General features: G+C 33.6%; 2 long non-coding RNA genes across 2 annotated transcripts; one reads left to right on the plus strand and one right to left on the minus strand.

Annotated features, from left to right (window-relative positions):
- Positions 1–8,901: 8,901 nt before the first annotated feature.
- LOC144547442 (uncharacterized) lies at positions 8,902–9,655 on the plus strand. Its single transcript, XR_013509086.1, has 3 exons — positions 8,902–9,001; positions 9,295–9,422; positions 9,556–9,655. It is a non-coding gene; the product is annotated as an uncharacterized LOC144547442 (long non-coding RNA).
- Positions 9,656–12,810: 3,155 nt separating this feature from the next.
- On the minus strand, positions 12,811–14,119 carry LOC144566380 (uncharacterized). Its single transcript, XR_013515177.1, has 3 exons — positions 13,958–14,119; positions 13,738–13,879; positions 12,811–13,316 (listed from the first exon to the last, which is right to left on the minus strand). It is a non-coding gene; the product is annotated as an uncharacterized LOC144566380 (long non-coding RNA).
- Positions 14,120–14,355: the final 236 nt, after the last annotated feature.

The raw sequence follows: 14,355 nt of genomic DNA on the forward strand, positions 1-14,355 counted from the left end.
ATTTTCAAAAGATGATCACGTAACGTGAATGATCATGGCACGGAACACGCGATTCACAACATATGACTAGCATACGTGCCATGTCATGCTGTAATGGAACCGTGTTGTGTTGTGACTGAACTGCGTCGTGTCGTAACATATCTGGTCACATTGTGATTTTTTTATACCCTTATCTGTTTTTTTACTCTAATTCGTCATGAGAGGGAAAAAAAAAAATACACCCTTACTAATATTTTGTACCTACCCTGAACGGAATCTTGTACCTACCTCTCTGATTTTACGTGGTGTTAATTCTCTGGACTTTTTTACATTATACTACCAAAATTTCGTCGAAATGGAATATTCAAAAGAATTTTTTATTATTTCTTATTTTCAACTAGCGTATAAAATGACAAAAAGATTTCAAATATTATATTTAATTTGTTTTTATTTATTTTTACCTGGTGGGAGTCTCTCTTCGTAAATTAATTAATTGACGTATTTTTTAAACTGTACCTTCTTTTAGTACTAACAAAATTATACAATTTTTTTAAGAGTGATGCTTCTGTGCATACAAGGACCTATTTGTAAAATGAACATATTTTTATTTTCAAAGTTCAAACAGTCGATCCGAACCGTTCATCTTGTTCTCCATATTAATATGTGCTTGGAGACCAAATTTTACATTTTTCTGAAATTTTTTACTATTTATTAAGATGAGTACAAAAAATATCAAATTCAGACCATTGAATTTTGTACCCATCTTAATAAATAGTAAAAAAATTCAGAAAAATGTAGAATTTGGTCTCCAAGCACATATTAATATGGAGAACAAGTTGAACGGTTCAGATCGACTGTTTGAACTTTGAAAATAAAAATATGTTTATTTTACAAATAGGTCCTTGTATGCACAGAAGCATTTGCCTTTTTTAAAGGTTAGGTCTGAACATTTCAGTAAATTTGGGTGATACTTAATTTTGTTACAATAAATTATAGTATTAGTCAAGTTTACATATTACATTATATGGGTTTAATTTTTATTTTTTAAGTAAAGTTGGAGGTTAAGCCACTCAAATATTTAATATCATTGTTATTATAGCAAATAATTTTTTTCATCTGAGTTTCGAAGTCATTACTTCATGTGCATGTACAGACTATGTGCATTTGCCACTAGACCAAATACTAGTTCTTATATAGATTTAATTTTTGAAACAATCTTAACTATTTGTAATATATAAAACAACTTTTTCATTACAAACTTAAAAATCAAGACTTCTGCCAGGAATCTTGTTATTCCATCACCGAAAAAAATAATTAGCAAACTAATCACGGTAATTAAAACAAGGTTGAATAAAGATGATAGAAATTATAAGACAAAGTTAACGTGAGTTTTCATTTTCCTCAATTTTTGAAAAAATGGAGAGAGACGAACCAACTAATGGGAAAAACAATAATTACGTGTGAGTCAATTTTATTTTTCCTACTATAATAAGTGTAAGATGAGGTTTGATGGAAGAATACAAATCAACAGCTCCAGAAAAAATAAATTCTGAACAGTGTTTGAGAAATTCTATTCACTGGATCAAAAAGCCTCAAATTTCCATGTAATCCCATGCTTTCAGAGAGGGCCTTAATTATACAAAATATTGTGTAATTATTAATTAGTGCTATTGGACCCCCCCATTAATTGAGGATATATAACTGAACTTAATTTTTAACATACATCATAGATCATAGACCCCTCAAATGTTGTTTAATAATTTGTTGCAACTAATTAAAATCTCTGTACAATTTAATTTGCCAAAAAAAAAAATTGAAACGAAGTTCTGTTACTTTTTATTTTGGGAAAAATTATGTTATAATTACTTTCAGAAATGTGTACTCGTCATGACTAGCTATATTAGTTAAGTGTTATTTTTTTTTTTTTTTGTCCTTACCAGTGACAGTCCGAATTTTCTGTCCTCCGGTTAGCTTTGTGATAAAAGCAACAGAACGTGATGATCAAGGTTTAAAAAATAATACATGCGCATAACTTAATTACTCAGACCATAAGCGCACCGGTATTAAATTAATTTGATCTATAATATTTTTCTGTACATATAAAAAATACGACATTTCGACTTTCTTTTAATCGGTATCAAGACTTTGAGCAAATATAGATAAATTTTGAACGTTAAGATTTATTAATTTATTGATTTATATATAGTATCTGCGAGGAATACTGTCAGTATACCGTCACTAATAGAAAAAAACACCTTTATGTCGGTATAGCCTCGCGGATAGTCACTTTTTACCCTCGCAGATATTGTCTCATTCTTGTAGAAAATTATATAAAAAAAATGATAATTTTTATTTTACATGAAGAAAAAATTATATAGATATAACATTTAACGGTTTTATTTTGATATATAAATTTTAAAATTTTATTATTAAAATATTAAAAGGTAAAGATACAATGGACGCAGAAAAATACAACACGCTTCATAACAGAACAAGTCCTTTTTTTGGGTCTAAATATAAATAAATTTTTTTTTTGAAGAGAAATGTAGAAGTCTAGCCTCCAAATTTCATATATGTGACACCAGTAGTGTCCAAATATAAATAAATATAATTGTGGGGCGAAATTCTAGCCCTTTCTAGGTAAGGGGTCATGATCTAATTAAAGATCAAGTCCAACATCAAGTGCTTTCCCTGGTTACGGCCTTACGGGGGCACAGGATTGACAGCGGCATGTCTTTCCTATGGAGCATAGAATATGTTTTTTTTGGTCTTAATTAATTTCTGATGACATCATCCATTGAACGTTGGGGAAACAGCTATATGCAAGCGCCATTCTATGATATATGTAGCAGTAAATTCTTCATTCAGGTCAAAGCTCTCCTACCAACACATGTTTAACTAATATTAGCTCTCTATTCATGACTCATGAGATCAAAGAATAAAGCTACTCAGTTGAACATTATTAGTCTAAGCATATTTTTAATTTGATTATTCTACATTCAGCAACCGAATAATAAAATGTCCTGGTTAATTGCATGCATTCTTCAAATGCACTGACCATTAACTCTTATAAAAGCACCTTTAGTCCTTTACATCTTGCCAAAGAAAAAGAAAACGGTTATCTCCCCGTTTTCTATATATAATATATACAAGTAGTCAAGTACAACCTTCAAACAAAGTACGTTTATTAGTCCTATAGTTTCATTGTTTCCATTGAACCAAAACATGGCTTTCGCTTTTTCCAGTGCAAAAAATATTGTTGGCAAAATAATAATGACGGCATGTGAAGACAAAAGGAAGCTTTACTACAGTGTTAGAGTTTCCATTACGGTTATTATCGTGGCGGTGATCTACACGCAAGTGATAAAGCAATTTGAAGACCGATTTGGTAAATCAATCATTTCTGCTGCGGCAACAGTTCTGCCCACTGCAGAGCTTCATGTTGGTAAGTCCGATCGACTTCTTATGCATTTGTTCTTCGGTCTACTGCCTAGATCGATTCCCATTTAATCGTGCTTTGGTGTATTAATTCTTTGTTTTTATAAAGGCAAGACGCTAAATAAGGTGATAATTAACATAGTTGCGAATATTCTTGGCATGCTGCTCGGGTACGGGCTGTGCATGTTTAGCAAACATGAAATGGGAAAAGCGAAATTTGCATTTCTCCTGCCCGTCATATTTACTCTGAGTAAGTTAATTTCATCCACGCATATATGCTAACTTTACAGCCAGTAAAAAATGTATAAAAAAAATAATAATATTAATAAAATATTAATATTTACAAATCTGGACTCTTAAAATAGAAATGAATCCATAACATGGGCTGCTATGTAATATGCATATTCAGTTTGGCCCGTGCTATGTATGTATCCATATCTCTGTTTTTATAGTCATCTAAACAATTGATCTGAACTACTCAATATGATATTCATAAAAAAATGTACTTAGAGATCAAATTTTATATTTTTCATAATTTTCTAACCATTCTTTACCTATAGAGAAAATCACTACTTACGGATGGTCCAAAATCTTTAGATCATGTTATTTTCTATCTATTTAAAAAAAAAAAGAAGTACACATATTTTTTTAGAAAAAACATAAATAATAGTCTATAAAAAAGGGTTGTTCTGTGCTCTAACAACCACCACCACCACCACCACCCACCATGACGACTATCGATGACAACGATAACAACAATAATCCTCAAAATATTCTTGATGTCAAACTAACAAGAGTGTTACCCCATTGCTTTGATCCTCTGAAACCTTACTTAAGGATAATTCCTTCCTTCGTGCTTGAGTGTCCCAATGACCCCGTAGGCAAGGTCCATACTTGACATCACTAGGTACATATATAATTATAATGATGATGATGATGATGATGATGATGAGAAATGATCTCTTGAGTTGTGTTGCAGTTGTTATTGGGATACTTCTGCGTTTTGTAAAAATGATGGAGGAAATGTATGACTATGGCACGGCAACATTCTTGCTAGCAATGTTAGGGGCGGCATTGCATCCAACTAAGGAATTGTACCAAAACGCAACAACTTTGGGGATTGCTTATGCTCTCATAATTCTCTCATCTTTTCTCCCACCCTTCTGGGCTGGAGTTGACATTCATTATAGGGTTCAAGAGTATCTCAATACCCTTGCCGGTGCCTTCAAAGGTTATAAATATTCTACTTGTTTAGTGGTTAAAAAGAAAATAAAAAGAAATGTATGTACATATACATGTATGAATGAACATGAAATGTAAGAGAGTTACTCTTATCTATTGCAGGATTAGATGAAGAATGCTTTGGAGAGAATTGTTTGTATGATAATTTGCTAGACAAGCCTTTTCTTCATCCTCTCAAGTCCCTCATCGATTCTAAGGAGAAGGAAAGTTCTTTGGTATGCTTTTGATTTTCTTCTGTTTTTCCCTTCTTCTTTTTTTCAATTTTTATATGATCATCAATACTTTACCTGCATCCATTAATAAAGTATATATATATACACATAATTTTGGAGCACTGCAGATTAAGTTTGTAAGTTGGGAATTACCTTGGCGACATATACAAGAACAGTATGAGAAGATAGGAGATCTCAGCCGAAAGTGTGCCTCCGCCATTGACTCTCTCTCGACCTACCTCACTACAAAGTACTCCACAAAGAACTTGCACAGTACCAAGCTTCGAGAAACTTGCAAGGAGATGTGCTCCGAATCTGCTGAGGTACTCATACAGCTTTCTCTCTCCATAAAACAGAAGACCACCCCTGCAGCCTCGTTCAGTATTCATTTGACAAATGTGCTCAAGCTCGCATCACACCTAGAGAACACTCTAGAGGCTAAGGACATAACTTCTCGCTTAGTCGAATCTGTTATGATTGTAAAAAAGTTGGCTGATTTAATTGAGGAGCCTGCAGGCCAGGTGCCTTAATTTTAAACAATTAGAGCATGATAGCAATGTACCAGAACTGGATTTTTCACATTTTCTGCTTTCAATATCATTTCAATTGACAAAAGAAAAGTAAATGTGATCTGATATTTATGCTTAGGAAAGTCGTATTATACAATTAATGGCCACTATACTGAGGAGGTCGATCTAAAGTGAAAAGGAAGGTAGCTGATGTTATTGTTGATAGGGTGTCTTCTGTATATTTAGAATGAGAGGGTTCAAATGTCTCTATTTTTTGTGTCTTCATCATATATATATATATATTTTTTTTTTTAAATGAGAGGGTTCAAATGTCTCTATTTTTTATGTCTTTATCATGTCTTTTTTTTTTTAAAAAAAATTAATAACTTAAAATCATGATCCTTCAAAAGCCTACCGATTATCATATCCTACTCTCAATTTTTTTTCCAACTAAAATTGTTTTACATGTCTCAAATAAAAAAATTCAGAACAACAACATATTATTTGGGTCTTATTTGATAAAAAGAAAAAGAGAGAAGAGATAAAGCTATAACTCCTATCTTTTAATTAAAAACGTTATAACAGAAATTGTTGTTTTGTTCCTCTACCAAACACAACATACTGTCAAAAGTGCTATTAGACAAAACTCTGCACCTAACATAATTATTCTGTAATAAAAAATGACAATATTTTATATTTTATTAATGAATTATAATTATACTTATCTGCATTTTTACTAGTTTTAAAATGACCGCTTTAAGTGACAAATATAGAGCCATTATTGTCCACGGATTGGCATATTTTATCATAAATATGATCATTTGTAAAAGGTCGTAAATTTCTAATGTTGCAAATAAGCATATATAGACTAAAAGAAAAGCAATATCATATTGAACAAAATATTTCCTTTAAATTTCTGAGGGCCAAATTGTGAAAAACCAACAGTAGCCTCCTATTTAAATCTCTAAAATCAATGTTTCTTCCCTTAATCTAACAAACCCTTCTCAAATCAAATTAACCTACGCTAGCTTCTCGCCTCTCTCCAATGAACCCTCCTAGCGAAAATTTGATGATTTCCTGATCAAGAAATTCCCTTTTCCTCGATTAACTTAGGGCTGCCACTGGCAGGTGGGTCCCACTCATGAGTGGAAATGCAATTCAGGGTGACGATCAGCCAGTAAGATTTTATTTTGTTCATGGTCCACTTGTTTATTTTGGTGATGTAGAAAATATATATATATATATATATATATATATATATATATATTTTTTTTTTGGGATCGACTAACAATCCCCCTATTTCAGTCCCCTATCTGTCCCCCGCACTAAAAGACAAAAAAAATAGTTAAAACGTGCTAACTACCACCAAAGAGCAAGATTAATGCTATTTTATTAATAGTCAAAACATATAGTATTCATACTTACGAATTTATAGTATTCATACTTATTATCATAAACATTTGTCATATGTAAACACAAGCTGGAGGGGACCAGTAACAACCAGGGGGACCGCTGACGTCTTGTGACAGCCTGGATTGGGGACCGCAATCGTCTGAAAGCGACATTTGCCAAGATTGGGGACCACTACAGCGAAACTATATATTATTCATATCTAAATAAAGAAGTATTCATATCTAAACAAATGAAGTATTCATACTGACGATTATGAAGTATTCATACATGTTTGAAATAATTTATACAATTCAAATTCAAAGTCAGATTCATCTCTCACCCCACCTCTTCCAAGAAGTATTCATACTGACGATTACGAAGTATTCATACATGTTCAAAATAATTTATACAATTCAAAATTTATTATCAAATTCATCTCTCTCACCCACCTCTTCCAAGAAGTATTCATATCTAACATGAAGTATACATATCTAACAAATGAAGTATTCATATCTAACTAATGAAGTACTCAATATATAACAAATGAAATATTCATATATATAACTATTCATATCTAACTAATAAAGTATTCACACATGACACTAACAATATTCGCATCTGACACTAATAATATTCACACCTGCCCAGATTGGGACCAAGAAATATTCTCAACAGACTAGTATGCATATCTAAAACAATGAAGTATTCATATCTAACTAAAGAATTATTCATACTGACGATTACGAAGTATTCATACATCTTCGAAATAATTTATACAATTCAAAATTCAAAGTCAGATTCATCTCTCTCATCCCACCTCTTCCAAGAAGTATTCATATGTAACATGAAGTACGCATATCTAACAACTGAAGTATTCATATCTAACTAATGAAGTATTCATATGTTGCATTGTGACAACCTTCGCTGGGCTAGCATGGACCCCCTCCAATGGTGCACCACGCTCTCTCCGCCGAATCTTGACGGTGCACCATGCTCTCCTCGTCAGATCTCAACGGTGCACCACGCTCTCCTCGCCGGATCTCGACGGTGCACCACGCTCTCCTCACCGGATCTCGATGGTGCACCACGCTCTCCTCGTCACGTGAGAAGATTGAAGATTGAAGAGGGTGGGTTTTGACCACGTGAGAGAACAAAAAAAGAAAGTTGTTAGGGGGACAGATAGGGGACAGATTCAAGGGGGACAACATCTTTACTCTATTTTTTTTTCCTTTTTTGAAGGGTGGCAATGACCAACCAACAATTTCATTACATCAATAAAAATGGAGGTTGTTGACTTGCTGTGATGTGTGGTTTTGGGATTCCTCCACGAAATTTTTTCTTTTTCTCTAAATTTAACATACCCGATAACTATAACTATAAGGCCTATTATCTTGTACGCCGAAGTCTATACTACAAAATAAAAAATAACTTCAAAGGCTTATTATGAAATACGTAGAACCCAAGTGATTCTCAAATCCCTTAATTGGCTCGATTCTAGCTAGGCCGGATAAATGTTAGATGCCGCAACTATTGATTGCGGCTATATTGTTCATTAAGTAAGTTTAAGCATACATATTCACTAAGATATGAAAAATTTATAAATTGCAAAAAAATGTTTCTGCATGCATGTTTCACGAAACATGACCATAACTACAATCAATATTATATGGGAATTAGAATCTAAAATAAGTAAGACTTTCAAGGACTAATTGGCAAAAGTAACTTGAATTGTCAGAGGGTTTTGAGTTTAGGAAATTAGGATCCAGGATGGCGATCCTTTGTTGTAATCAACACCGTATGGGATATAATATTGGTACTGCATTTATTTTAATATTCTTATGAAATTGAAACAGGGGGCTTCTTTCTCATTTTTTTTTTTTTAAATTTTTTTTGAAAAAAAGGGGTCATTGATTTCATGAATGGAGTACAGCCCTCTTCTTTGTTCTTTCCTTTCCTGCACGCATTAACTGACATACTTCTTAACTAATGAATTTAATTATATCTATGTAATTTAGGTTTCCATTGGACATGTGGCAGCAACTGTCAGCATGTCCAAGGTGGTTGCCTCTTTTACACATATAATAAAGAGCAGTGAGCCAGCCTTCACTGTGCTTGTGTCAGGGTTTATGCTAGGGGAGACGTTTTCTACCCCAGTTTACCTCTCACTTGTGCCGATAATTGTGGGTTGTTCTCTAGCGGCTGCAACAGAGCTCAACTTCGACTTGATTGGTAAGTACAGAAATTAAATTTTAGCTTTTGACCAGCAATTTTGTACAATTTCCTAGGTTTCTTGATATGAAATATCATAAAAAATGTAAAAAATGTTAATATTGTCATGTATGATGTTCAAAAGATTTTGCTTGCCTGCATGTGAAAGTATCAGATCAGTATTGTGGGTCACTGTTTATATGATAAATTTACGATTAATTAGTTATTATTCTTGCCAATTTTGTGTCATATAAATATTGCTCTCAAGTCTCAACTAGTTGGAAGGGAACTTAAACATAGATTTTGTATTTTAGGATTCCTGGGAGCCATAATCTCCAATTTTGCTTTTGCCTTTCGAAATATCTTGTATAAAAGGGGGATGAAAGGAAGATCAATAAGTGGCATCAACTCACTTGACAAGGCTTGCTCTCATGCCAAGCAGGTTAATTAGATCTACAAATCTTTTGAACTTTTTTTTTACTTAACTACAATTCTTATCTGGATTTTTCTTGTTTAGTAACCCTTGAGCTTGTAAAGAACCAGGATAATTAACCCTTAAGCTTGCTAATTAACAGGCTTTTGACGAGGCAATTGCTGAGTTGGATTCAATTGGCGAGGATTCCTACAAGGACAACACTCTGATCATGCAACTTCTTCGTGATAATCTCACCTTGTGGACTTGGCCAGCCATTAAATATCATTGGAGCAGCCATTGCGATTATTGGAGCATACATGCATCTATTCTCAGGTACTGATTTCATTTCATGTTTGTGTATATATATTTCACAAGTTAAGCTAGTTTAAGCTTAAGCTCATCAAAGTGGCTTATGAACATAATAAGGTTGATTAATCAGGAAGTATAGCAGGCACTAACAAACAGTGCAAAAGATATTAATAAATCATGAGCAAAGAATATATATATATATAGAGTGAGTCTATGGTACTATGCATATCACAGGTTGTTACCGTGCTACGGCTCTATATTTGAGTTTTCAAATCCTAACGGTCGATCCGAACCGTTCATCTTGTTCTCCATATTAATATGTGTTTGGAGACCAAATTTTACATTTTTTGAAAAAATTTTACTATTTTTTTAGATATTTAGAAAATCACTTGATCTGAAAATTCTTGACCATCCAAAAACAGTGATTTTCAATAAATCTAAAAAAATAGTAAAAAAATTTCAAAAAATGTAAAATTTGGTCTCCAAACACATATTAATATGGAGAACAAGATGAACGGTTCGGATCAACCGTTAGGATTTGAAAACTCAAATATAGAGCCGTAGCACGGTAACAAATCGTAATATGCATAGTACCATAGACTCACTCTATATATATATATATATGCAAGGTCAATGTATTTCTAGCCACCATTACTTTAATAGAAACATTAATTGTGTTTTATTTGGGATTGGACTTTATCTAGGTTGTTCAATTTTAAAAATAGCATAATTGCTTTTGTATCTGGTATAAATTAACCGATTATAATTAGACAGCTTAGAGATATTGTCATACTTCCAATAACATTTCTCTTATTGTTATTATTTTTATGTGTTTGCAATGTCTTTATTATTATATATTCAGGTCAATTAAGTAAGCTTTTGGCATGGTTTTCTGGTGATGTGAGAATGGAGTTTGTGACAATCTGCAATTAATTAAACTGGCACTTTGTCATTTGTAACTGTTTCTTTTATATCCTTAAACAAAATTGTACATTTTGTGATTTTCTGTGTAATGAATTGCAAGAGATATATATGATCGTTGTTTGTAACGTGGAACAAATTAGTAGGTCCTTTTTATATATAGCCTTGTAACTTTTCACCAGTAGCAAAAAGACCAAAGGCTCCCCATATTTTTTGTAAGAAAAAATTGTGAAAATACCACTACAAAACCTTGAAAATGTGAGAATGCCACTCTAAACTTTGAAATTGGAAAAATGCCATCCTAAACTTGTTTAAATTGTGAAAATGCTATTTAGAGTGTATTCTTACACTATTTTTATTAAAAATTCACTGAAAAATACTATTTTGGTATACATATTTCTGTATTTCCTATTATACCCTTCATACAATTAATTGGTTATTTGCCCCCTCCTGCCTCCAGTTGTAATCGTTTTTCTCTTCAAAACGCAAACCTCTTCAGTTCAGGCGATTAACTCGCCTCCGCCTCCAGGAACTCGCCTCCTCCCTCCGCCTCAAACCAGAACCCTTCTCTTTCTCTCGCTCTCGAATCGGCGGCGAGCTGATCACCTTTATCTCGAATCGCTCTCACTTTCACTCAGCCTCTGCCGGAGTACGCTACCAATGGCTCTCTCCCTCGCTCCGCCTCGATCCTACCACGCCGCGCCTCCTCCCCACAGTCGCGTCGAACTTCCATATTTCCTCCACTTTTAAACCGAACAAGCTTCCTTTGACAGGTGAATTTTCAACAATTGTTGTTTAATTTTTGACGGCTTGTTGCAATTTCGGTTAATTTTTGTTTAATTTATAACATTAGACAGCTCTGTATCTCCACCCACTGACCCACATATTTATTTTTTCCTCTAAATTTTCCTCTTAATCAAAGCTTGTGAAAAAGCTAGATGCTTATCTCATCAATTAACCAAATTAGTAGAAATTAGTAAGATTTATTTGCATAATTGGGAGCTCATCAATTGTTGCAACTAAAACCTATATAGCATGTACTAGCCCATACTGGTACGCATCTAACAGCCAGAGTAAGAATATGTTGGTCTCTATCTCATTTCCTTGTTCTTTGTTTAATTAGTTGGACTGTAGGGACCTAGATTATTGTTGCAAAATTAAGAGCTTTGTTTTGCTCTTTCTATTTCAGATTTTACTCATTGTTGCATGACATATTTGTACATTGGTTAGCCTCTCTTTTTGTCTCTGCCAATTTTCTGGAGATATGTGGGGGGGAGATTGACACAAGGTAGGCTATGTACTATTGTATAAGGTTATCGTACCAGCCGGTATATTTCCTTTCAGTTCATTTGTAACAACACTAAAACCAATTAACTCTTAAATTTATATATATCCATCAAAACTTTCTGATTTTCTGTTTTCGTTGCATTATAATGTTAATTTCTGGTTTATGGTTTGTTTTTCAATGTGTAGGTATTAGGCGCAGTTCAGAATCAAATGTCAAGAGAGTTCCAGCAAAGGCACTGATGTAATTAGAGCATTATGTTAGGAAGTTAAGTGAGTCCCAACTAGCGCACTGATGTAATTAGAGCATTATGTTAGGAAGTTAAGTGAATTGTGTTTGTTTTGGATTTTAAGCTATGATTTTAAAATGAGTTGTAGCAATCTCCACTGATGAAAAGGGGGTGTAATTTGTTTCAGATGTTAAATAGGAATATAATGCCTCACCTAAACGAAATTTCAATCAAAGGTTTTATAAAGTAAGAATCTTTCTATTTTGGTCAAACCAAACCACTTTCCCCAACTAATGAACAAGGTTATAATGATGTAATTATACGTTAATGTTCCATTTAAATTGGTTCAATTGCAACACGCATGTCAAATCAATGTTCCATTTAAATTGGTCAGATAAGGCGATTATTAATCCCCAATTAACAGCTGCTGTGCAAGTGCAACCGTCTCTTTGACTACATACAAAAAATCCACAAATGAGTTCAAACAAACACTTCACCTGCTTTACAATTCTAAAGATCAAATGAGTTCAAACAACAAACAATTCATACCAGAAGCAAACAATTCATTACAATTTTGCAAAAAAAGCCCTAAAACAAACACAAGTTCAATTCAAACTCCATACTAAAATCCTGACAAATATTACAATTTTGAAATAAGCTCAATGGAATGTGAAGAGAAATCACAGAAACAATACTTAGAAATCACAAAAAACAGAATATTACAATCTTGCAATTCTTCATGTCACAGAAACAGAATATTACAATTCTTCATGTCAGAAATACCATTCAAGCTATTCTATGTACTGCCCACAATTTGCCTTGGTACCAGCAAAAATGATGGTAAGTATCCTTCTGACAAGTGCACGACAAAACGGTGCAAAGCTTTTGCCAAGGCAACAACAAAAACTTTTAACAATGCACAAGCTGATCGTAGCATTACAAAGGGCCGTCTGCTCGCATCTCTAACCAATTTGAATAGTACCACTCTCACCCTGCGATCTGTTATAATTGCTTGCAATTGTGAAGTTGTTTCTCTATTTAGCTGCCGGGTCCCTTCTTTGCCAATTGTAGTCTTCACCAGCCATTGGCAAATGGAATCGGCAAAAGCAGTTACAAGAAACTAGCGAAAAAAGATGGTTTCTTTGGAAAGCATGGCTTCTACCAAGGAAGCCCCATCCTGCTCCAGTTCAAAACAACAGATCATTTGATGGATGTAATTACTTGGAGTTTCTTTTTTTTTGGTAATTGGTTGGTGGGCTACAAGCGCAAATTTAAGAATCAACAGTTCCAAAGAATTATAGTTCAAATTTTAAATCTTCGTAGTTGCAAATAATGCCAATGTTAGATTTAAAGTTGCAAGGAAATGTTTAACTCGCCAATATACAACTAAGTTGGTTGTTTTAATAAACATAATATGATAATTTAGATTTGTCTATGATGATATGAAAAGCAAAAATGAGCAAATAAAGTATCACACATTTGATTTTAGAATTTTCTTTCAAATGCCTTTGATATTGTCATTTATGTTCCAACCTCATTTGCTAAATACAACAAGCACTTGGTTAAACTTTTCTGATGGGTAGATGAAAAATGCATACCGCAGTCATGAGAAGCCTTCGTAAGACAACGCCATCTCTAGAAGGCAAAAGCTTCAGAATTAATTTTTCTATCTGAAATTCATTTGCCCCAACCTCTCGGTTATTTGTTGCCTCTGACAAGTCTGTTACACCAATGCTCGTTCTGTTCATTACATATCAGTAATAAATTATTCACCCCATGCTCTGGACTAATAATTAAACAATAACACAATATGCTTACCTGGCCGAACCTAGTCTGAGAAATAGAAGGACCTTCTTGAGTTGTAGCTCTCTCCTTCTGTTCAAGACTACCTGTCTGGTAAATTACTAGGTGGAGGCGGGGACGAGACAGGTGCTGGTAAATTACTAGGCGGAGATGGAGGTGAAACAACTGGCTGAGGCGGAGATGGAAGAGAATGAGACAGTTGTGGCGGAGATGGAAGAAATGCGGGGAAAAAAGGAGAAGGGGAGAGCGTGTTCGTTTCTCCAGGCGAAGGAGGCTAGGGTTTTGTTTATTGATTTAAGGGTATTTTAGGAATTTATTTTATTTTTATTTTTTAAGTATAAGAATACACTCTAAATGGCATTTTCACAATTAATCAAGTTTAGGATGGCATTTTCTCAATTTCAAAGTTTAGA

Source organism: Carex rostrata, chromosome 1, assembly GCF_964058835.1.
Source record: "Carex rostrata chromosome 1, lpCarRost1.2, whole genome shotgun sequence".
Taxonomy (NCBI): domain Eukaryota; kingdom Viridiplantae; phylum Streptophyta; class Magnoliopsida; order Poales; family Cyperaceae; genus Carex; species Carex rostrata.